This window comes from Frieseomelitta varia, unplaced genomic scaffold, assembly GCF_011392965.1.
Source record: "Frieseomelitta varia isolate USP_RPSP 00005682 unplaced genomic scaffold, Fvar_1.2 scaffold_934, whole genome shotgun sequence".
NCBI lineage: Eukaryota > Metazoa > Arthropoda > Insecta > Hymenoptera > Apidae > Frieseomelitta > Frieseomelitta varia.
In genome coordinates, this window is record NW_025110739.1 from 403,671 (window position 1) to 413,103 (window position 9,433).

Sequence of the window (9,433 nt, forward strand, 5' to 3'; positions counted from 1 at the left end):
CGGGGGAGAAAAGGATGAAAGAGAGGGCTGGGGAAAAAGGGGGCCTAATTTTATACGATGCTTTTCGGATAGCAGCGCAAATTCTCGGCCGCGAAATCTGCTTTGGCCCGGGCAAACTTGCCGAGCAAAGAGAAACTCCTTTCCTATCCCACTTATCTGGATGAACGGTCTCTTTCTCCGTTGAAGGTCCGGCGTTTCCGCTTCGCTCTCCGTTGAGTAAAGGGTGGAGGATGGGATCGAGTATCTCGTAAGTAGGTCCGGGTCTTCGATCGTCGGATTTGAATCTTTTATAAGTATTTCCGAACGACGGTGGTGTTTCTAAAAGCGGAGGGCGGTTTCGCGAGTGGTTTCGGAAGCGGAAACAATACGTTCGCGAGTAAACTGATAAATACAAATGGGAAATCGAGCGCCTCGAATTAAGTAAATTCGTATCTTCTCTCCAGAGGGAGCGAATTTGCTATAATTTTCAAATGTTTCATTCATATCAAGGGAGCTGAAAGATTATTTGCAACCTAATTTTTATTTTTTTTATTCGTATTATTTAATCCTTCTTTCATTATAATTGTTCTCTGATTATAATGAAATATTATACATATTATATATAATATATAATATGTATTATAATAATACATAATATAATATACTGCAATATATATATAAAATATAGAGTAATATATTATAATAATGTAGAGAAATCGTATAATGAAATATATAATTTCTCTGATTATAATGAAATAATACTAGCACTATTATTAGTTTTCGTTTTCCAATTTGTCCTTTGTTTTCTTCAGTCTACCATTTTACTAAAATTGCTTCAAATATGCATAGAAACTAATAATGAAGATAATACTGAAAAGCAATTAACAATATTTTTTAATTTAGGAAATCCTCGATACAGATAGATGGTTGAGACAGAGATTTTGTCGACTGGACGGGGAGCTTGTTCCTATTTTAATGTACGATTTTTAAACGAATCACACGATTTTAAAAATTACAGTTATAAATATGTTCATGACTTAATAAAATATACATTGAAGTACAATAAAACGTACACTCGACTTGAACAAAATGGACACGCAAGCGTATCCGTTTTTACTTTAATTCGAATTTAAATTCATTGATAAATTAATATATTTGAATTATTTGAATTGTATTTAAATTCGAAACTTCTATATCGAACGCGACCTGTGTAAATTGTACACATTGAAGTATGTATAATGAAACGTATGCGTCAAACGTAACTTCCATAAAAAAGAAAAAAGAAAAATAAATGAACAAATATAACATTAACATTATAACATTTTTACTATCGACTATCATTCGTAACCAATCAAACGAAAGTTGGATATCGAATTTAATTTAGATTCGCAAGTACATATTGGACTTGATCCCATCCTCGTTGTAAAGGGTGTCAGTGACTGGGTCATGGTTGCTCGCTTATCTCGCTATCACTATCGCTATCTCGCTCCACGAACGAAAAGTAATCGCGCGAAATGGAGGAATCGAATCTACCCGGTTATGAGACCGGGCCTCCACTCTTTCCCAAATTCAAATCCTCGATTCTTTCGGCAAATTCAATCCGTAGAATTATACGACGATCGTGTTTGGACGCCGCGTCGCGGGTCGCTCGACACAATTTCGCCATTAATGAGCGTGGCCAGATACTTGGACGAGCCGATTAGGTTGCGAGATTCGCCGATCGGTTCGATCGTTTATCGCAGAGAAATAATGAATAAATCCCGGGGCTCTAGACGAAATTCATTCGGCGAACGAGGCCGATTTTTTCAGGTGCGGACAAAGTGTTTTAAAGTTGCAAGCGTGGAATATTTTAATAGATTGATTTGTCGCTGTGCCCACGGGTGAATTCGACGGTGCATTCGCTCCTCGATTTATACGAATTATTTTCTCCACGCGGTTTTATGAAATAAAAATATCTTTTTCTTTTTTTTTCCCCCCCGCGGAAAGGATGAAAATGCAAATTCAGAGAAGCCCGAGAATAAATTTTATTCGTTGTCGATTTTTATACTGAAGTTCAGAATCATCGTTACCAAACCAGATTTAATTGATACAGTTAAATAGGGATTTACATCTCGCTGATACGTATAATGATTCAGGTAATTGCAACGAGACATATATTTCCTCATTTTAGTCAAAGTTAAGTATTAGAAAAAGTTACAAAATGAATTATATTGTGTTTGTGCGATAATACACGTGCGTTTTTTCAGTTGCACTATTTTTTTCGAAAATACAAACGTACTATTTTTGACTTGTTACTCTAATACTTTTTCACATGGAGTGATGAGAGGTTTTGATGTATGCGAAAAATATTGCAACGATGCTCCTGCGAAAAAATATGAGTACGTGCAGTCCAACATTTTTTTTCGCCGACTAGAAAGATCGATGCGGCTTGTAATAATTACGATAAAAAAAGAATTCGATGAAAATGATAGAAAAATATATTTGCCACTTGTAAATCGAGGGATAGACGTACACATCGCGATACAGTTACACGTTTCACTTATGTCAAATATCAGAAAAATGAAAAATTCAGAACAGCGTGAACCACAGTCGAGAGGTTTCATTTACAAACTGAAATATCTGAATGCCGCGCCAGTTTCAATTTCTGACAGTTGTTCTTTCTTTTTATTTTCGACATTGACTGCCGACATTGGTCGTACGCGGTGATAAATACGGCTGGAACAGCGTGATTTGCGTTGCCCAATTTGCCTTTGTAATTATACAGATCCAATTATTAAAACGGCGGCTGTTTTGCATATTGAACAGTTTCGTTCGTAATGTCGGACCGCGTGTGCAATTGATCGTTGAAAGTTTAACGACAGTTTGACAATCGAGATATATAGGAGCTGGACGGTGTGCAGCTGATAACAAGCTGTTTGTTTAAGAATATGTTATCGGTTGTTTGCAACGTAGTTTCAACAATTGATACGCATACTGTACTGTTACGTTATTGTTTTATTTAATTGACAGTGCGATATAATATCGAAATTGAGGGCTGAGAAGCTGACTCTTCTTTTCTGTCCGGGATTATTTTCCGAAATGTTCGAACTGAAAGTAAATATTCAGCGGATGCGCTGTGCCACGCCGGGGAAAATCAACGCTCTTAGATTTTTCTTTGAGGAGAATTATTTGAGTTGTTAATGAGATTGAAGTAAAGCTTCGAGTAAATTATGAATATGAATGTCCTTTGAATCTTTATATGTTTCGATATTACACTCAGTTTAGCTCATTATTTACTTTCATTCGTTCTTATTACGCTCTTTTTTTTTTTTTTTTTTGATTTTAGAGAAATATAAATATTAATCGAAGAAATGTGGCAGAGTTAAATTGAAGTGACATTAAAATTATTAAAATATACGTATCATTCAACAATTTGCTTGACAAAATTTTTTCTATTTTCTAAATACGCAACTTTAGATTAAGTTCTTTAAAAAGCAATTTACTTCGAGTTACTTGAAATAAATAGAAAAGAAAACAGTCAGAGAAAACGTGCAAGGAAAATATCGTGTTCACAACGTTTTAGAATCCACAATATTTTTTCTCCTTTATCGTACAAGTATTCGCTCGTTCGCTTGTTCTCGATCCTGCGAGTTTACGAATACCTTCCATTTCTCAAGTTCGAATTTCACCGCTCGATCGAGAGCTACGAATCTCGTGTCAAGATTCTCTTTGCTCCGGACATTTCATCGTTCCAATCAGCGAATCGATTACAAAAGAATGCTCAATGGATACATGTAGGAACCTACGACTTAAATCGTCTTTTTTCGTAGAACTAAGAAAATTCTGTAGAAATAAATCACGAAGACACATCCGAGTTATACGTACAGTTATTTATATTAACATTCGATCACTAAATATTACAATTTCGTAAAAAAATCGTACAACAGTAAATCTGAGTTTATTTTAAAGCTTGAAGTCTTTACTTTCAAAATGCATCATTATTTTTTTTTCTTTTTTCCAAGATGTTTTCATATCATTTAGTGGACATGTTTCTTCTCGAAAATGCTACAAACTGTTGCGGTATGTAAACACATTGAAAAATTTTTTCCGTGACTGATTTTACAATAGATTTGAAGACTGAGGCCTCCTCTTTACTATGATAAAACTTGAATCTAAAATTATTACAGAAACCAAAAATTTGTCCAAGTATCAAAAAAAAAAAAAAAAAAAAAAAATTTGCCTTTATCTTCGTATTCCGAGTTGAACACTTGAGACAAATTCTTCGAATCGCGAATCGGTAGAAATCTTCTGTACTAGCGACTTCCAGCTAGAAGCACAATCGTTCCGATGCATTTAACATCGGAACCGGGGAAACGCACGGATGATAATCGTGCGACAGTCAGTCGGTGCGAGTGGTTGGCGAGTCTGCAAGAATTCGAACGTCACAGAAACGAGAAACGATTGTCCGAGATACTGAGGAAAGTCCGCGAAATGGCGCATAAACTCTGCAGGCAGCTCGCCTCGCCGCCGATTTTTACGATCGGCCGAGACACCTTTCGATGAATTCCTCCGATAAATGACTTGGGGAGCACGCGGTTGTTGTTCCGATCTCGTCGACAGGACGTCCGCGATTACCATTTACGAGGGGACGCGCCATTAGGCCGGCAGTCGGCCCTTTCGCGGATTTTCCTACCAATCTGAACATCTTTTTTCTCCTCCGCGATGATCGAGTTACTGGAAACTACGTGAGACAACCTGAAGTGGCAAGTCGTGTCGTCGCACGCCACGCGATATTGAATCTTTTTTTTGTTTTTTTTTTTTTCTTTTTGATTGAATTTTAGTCACGAACTTGTTCATTAATTGAGCGCAGAGAATGATCGATCGGAGAATTTTCGAGAAATTTTGTTTACTGATATTGTATTGGATATTAAGTGGTTCGGATATTCAATTATCGGATATTAAGTGATTGGCGAGTGGGAAATGCACGAGGAATTTTTGCTCGCTGGTAGTTATTAATTTAGAAAACTTTCTCTCGTGCTTTGCACGTGTATTTATCATTTTCGGCGGGATTTTGTTACAAACTTTTTTGAACTCGTCATTAATTCATAATAAAGTTTTTTCTTTATATGTAAGTACTCTCTATATGTAAAGTATTCTCTATATGTAAAGTACTCTTTATATATTGTATGTGCAAAAACGAAGATTCTCCTAATTACAGTTAATTTGTCTTCGTTATTTCTTAATTCTTGCGAAAACAACCCCAACTTTCTTTCATCGCATGTTGCAAAGATTGTTACAGTTAATTGCTCCTCATTATCATAATTAGTTTGATTAAAAGAATCACAATTCTCATTCAACTTTTAACTCTGTCAATTATATCAAGAAATGACTGAGATCGTGCCTTAGTCAACGAGTCCAGTATCTCAAGATCGTCAAACATTCTTCAGAAATCACGCTTCAACCGACACTTCACTCGCAACTAATTGCAACCGCTGCAGCAATTCTCACCTCTAACGAAAGACGCGCTTTTCAGTTCCTTCGACACTTTGCACGACCGAAAATCGCCAAGATCGCAACCGCATTCGTGTGCATACTGGCAAAACACGCTTGCCTGGCAAGACGATCGGTGTGCTCCTTGATAAAAACTCACGATCCCGTGAGAATGTTCCCTCTAATCGGCCTCAGGTCGGCCAGCCGCCACGAAAATGGGACGAGACTGAGTGTGGTTAAGGCTGAGGACACGCGATGATTTAGTTGATACTTTTATGGAAGCTGTGTAACAGCGAGAAACGAAGATAAGTAGGCCACGAATGAAAGGAACCTGGCCAGGGGTGTGTACGTCCGCCGACAAATAGAGTCGTTCGGGAATACCCACCTTGTGCCTAGCGATGGGATTAAGTATGCACCAACTGCTAATGGATAAATGTAAATAGAATAATAATGTCTCAACTCGGAGGAAACAGAATTATGTCCGAGTCTTTTACAAATTTTTTAAGATCAAGACTACATGAAATGTACTGAGATCCATGTTAAATTTAATTACAAGTACATTTAAAATTACTGAGGCAGATATTTTACTATTTAGTTATTGTAAATGAGAGGCGAAAGTCTATTAAATTAAATTGATGGACCGTCATTGTAATCTCTCTTTTCACTCGAAATTATTATTCTTGAAGTAACTAAATTATCAATTAGCCCACGTAACTCTTGACTTTGTCATTTGTTTGCGCTTAATGTGTATATAAAATTCTTATCACTGTTCAGTAATAAACTATTCAGTGAAATAAATTATCCAGTGGTCTTTACTTTATAACCTTGATCAGCTCGTGATAATAGATTGGAGAGAGCTTTCAGGGTTCGATTGTTACTTTCAAGAGATTCAAATTCATTCAAATGTCAAAGTACATGTTCAAAAATCACCCGAGCAAGCACTTACAATATTTGACTTGAGTAGCGATCAAATTCCGTGAAACGAACCTTTCGTATCGGGTTTGAGTTGGCTTCGCGAGTACTTGATCCCATCGCTATTTGTATCTCGTGTTCCAGAGTTGATGAATTTAAGCACTGCCGCTCCCTTGCACGCTTCGCTCAGCTAAAACGCTTCGCGCTCGCCTCTTGCTTCGGATCGCTGTTCACGCAATCGCGAACAAGAAGATGGACACTTTCGTCAAGCATTTGCGACGGTTTTTAACTAATTCTTTTAGCATGTCTCGCGTCATACCTGGAATTTTAACCACAGATTCTAACTTGTACGTTTATCAAGTAAAATGAGAAGATTGTCTCCTTCGGGAGATGAAATAGGAAAGAAGTATACTCTTCTTCCATAGGTGGGTATCTCTGGAGAAGAGATAAATAATTTCGATCGTGCTGTCTCGATCTTTTTCTAATTTTCTTCCTTAGGTTGTTTTAGTTAAGTCTACAACTTAAATGTAAGTCAGTATAGACTGAACAATTGAAGAGTAGTTCGCAGATAACATTGTGGGCATAAAAAATCAAATTTTTTTCAAGAAAGAGAAAAGTTCAAACTAAAAAGTTTCGAGCAATAACAGAAGTTTTTGAATTTAAATTTAAACTTTTGCAAAATTTAATTTGCTTCTATTGGTAAATATTGGAAAAAATTTTGGGGTGTAGAGTTTTTAGTAAATCATTAAATCCTTTGCAGTGATTTTTGAATTTGTTTCAAAATAGCAGAGATACTTCTTTTTCAAATTACTTTCAGATACATTCTAAGTTGTTCATTTTTTCATTAATTCCTATATAACTATATCTTTTTATTATAAAGATTATAAAGTGTAATAAGATCTTTTCAATTAAATTTGTACATATTAGAGAGTAATTTCAATATTAAAAACGTGTCATGTTACATACAGCTAATAGGAAAGCTTGAAATTAATAATCACGAGCTTTTCACTTGTAATAAATTTGATGGTATATTACTTTTGCAGTTTGAAACCTCTGAATCATTTCCTACAATGTCAAAAAGTGCTTTGATCACAGGGAAAAATTGCTCGTTATATATATTATTAATCCATTTATTCTTACATTCTCTGAATCCAGAAATTGTTATTCACAAATCAGCCATTCACTGAAATAAATTCACTGTTACGATAAATTTCAAAAATGCATATGTTCGTGCAAAAGTTCATGTGTCTGAATTTTATTAAAATTCATAAGAAAATGCTACTCGAACGTTCGATCCATTTCTTTTTTTTTTTTTTAAATCTAAAAACACACTTCAAATGAATCTTCGCAATCCTTCTTCCAACGTAAGCTGATGGGAATACGGCATACGGTCCAATGGGTGATTTGTGCACGAAACGATAAAAGTAATCCGTAAGGATCTCCCTTTGGCGCTGGTATCGCTAATGAAAATTGGCCACGAACGGTGGCCAATTACGCGAAGCGAGCAAACGCGCTCGTTAAAACGGCCTTCGTTCTTAAAAATGTTCTATTGAACGTTTCTCGCATCGAGAAACCGTTTGGAGACACTTCCAATTTGTAGGCTATAATTTGTAGGAATAACGTGAAGCACGAGATAATTATTCAGCTGAGTCTGTCAAAGCATTTCTTGATTGAAATTAAATCTAATTAGCTGTAATAGATAAAGTAATAAATTATAGTATTAACAATATTGACGACATTCTATCGAATCTTTTAAATCTTTTAAAAAATATTTAACAATAGATGTAACGTATTTATAATAAATTACAATTACGCTAATAATACTTAGTCTGTGTAAAAAGCTATAAAAAGTACAATAAATTAATACACTCAGAAAGAAAAAAATACTGAATGATTTAAATTACGATAGAATAAAAATAACATCTTAGAAAATAATAATGAAAGTTGAATTATTTTAATTAAATTAAGTTTAGTAGTAGGCAAAATATTTCTGTCGTTTGTTTTCTCGTATATGTTAATCATACACAGTAATAGTATATTAATTTTACAATTTTCATGTCGTTTGTAATATAAATTGCAACAACGATGTTTAAAACAAAAAAAAAAAAAAGTGGTTATCGCTCAAGCTGCCATATGTTCTTCACCGTACCACTCGAATATATTCAAACCAAAACACGTACGTGTTCTTCGTTCGCTGAATTCAATTTTCAACTCTCGTTGCCGGTATAACGTAGCAGACACACACACACACACACATACACACATGTACACCTGGAAATATTTATGCAGCATTCGTCGCTCGCGGTAACGATCTCGCCAGCATCTTTAATCTCGAAGCCAGGGGGTCAATAAATGGCACTCGTTCGCAGGTAACGGACCGAAGTACGGCTCGGCCGAGATGAATGCCGCCATTTATGCATCCTTGGGATAGTTGATTTGGCACAACAGAGACCCATAAAGCGGGCAATTAAGCGAAGATTAACTCGTGGAGAGGGGGAGTGAGAGTGCATCGGCGTGGCCAAAAACCATCCCCTTACAGCTTCTCCTGGTCTGGCCAGGTCTCCCGGTCTAGTTTCGAAACATCTAAACGCGGAATCCAAAAGCAGAGGAGAGCCAGCCGAGACACCCTCGTGGCACTGTGCCTTCGGTGGGCACGAAAGGGGATTTGAAGGATTCTCGTTAATGGGGTTACTCTGCCTCGCAGTTACGGGGTCGTAACGGCTTTCCAGTGGAGTCCAGCCTCGTCGAGACTCATCGATCCCTGAATTTCTCGCGTCTGCGAGATCTTCTTGATGAGATGCATTTCATTAGCACGTTACGGATCGCGCGAATTCAGCCCGCTGTTCTGCTTTTGAGCAACCGAAATTTCGTTGAAATTTCGTTCTCCCGTGATCCCCTCGGGAACAACATACCCGAGACACTTAATTTTGGCCTTTCATTGAATAAGCGGGACTCGTCGAACAGCGTGATGTTTGATTTTAAAAACAAATATCGAATGTATAAATAAGAACACAATAACCCCACATACATTCGTCTCAAACATAGCTCAATAAACCGATTATACTAAACGAAC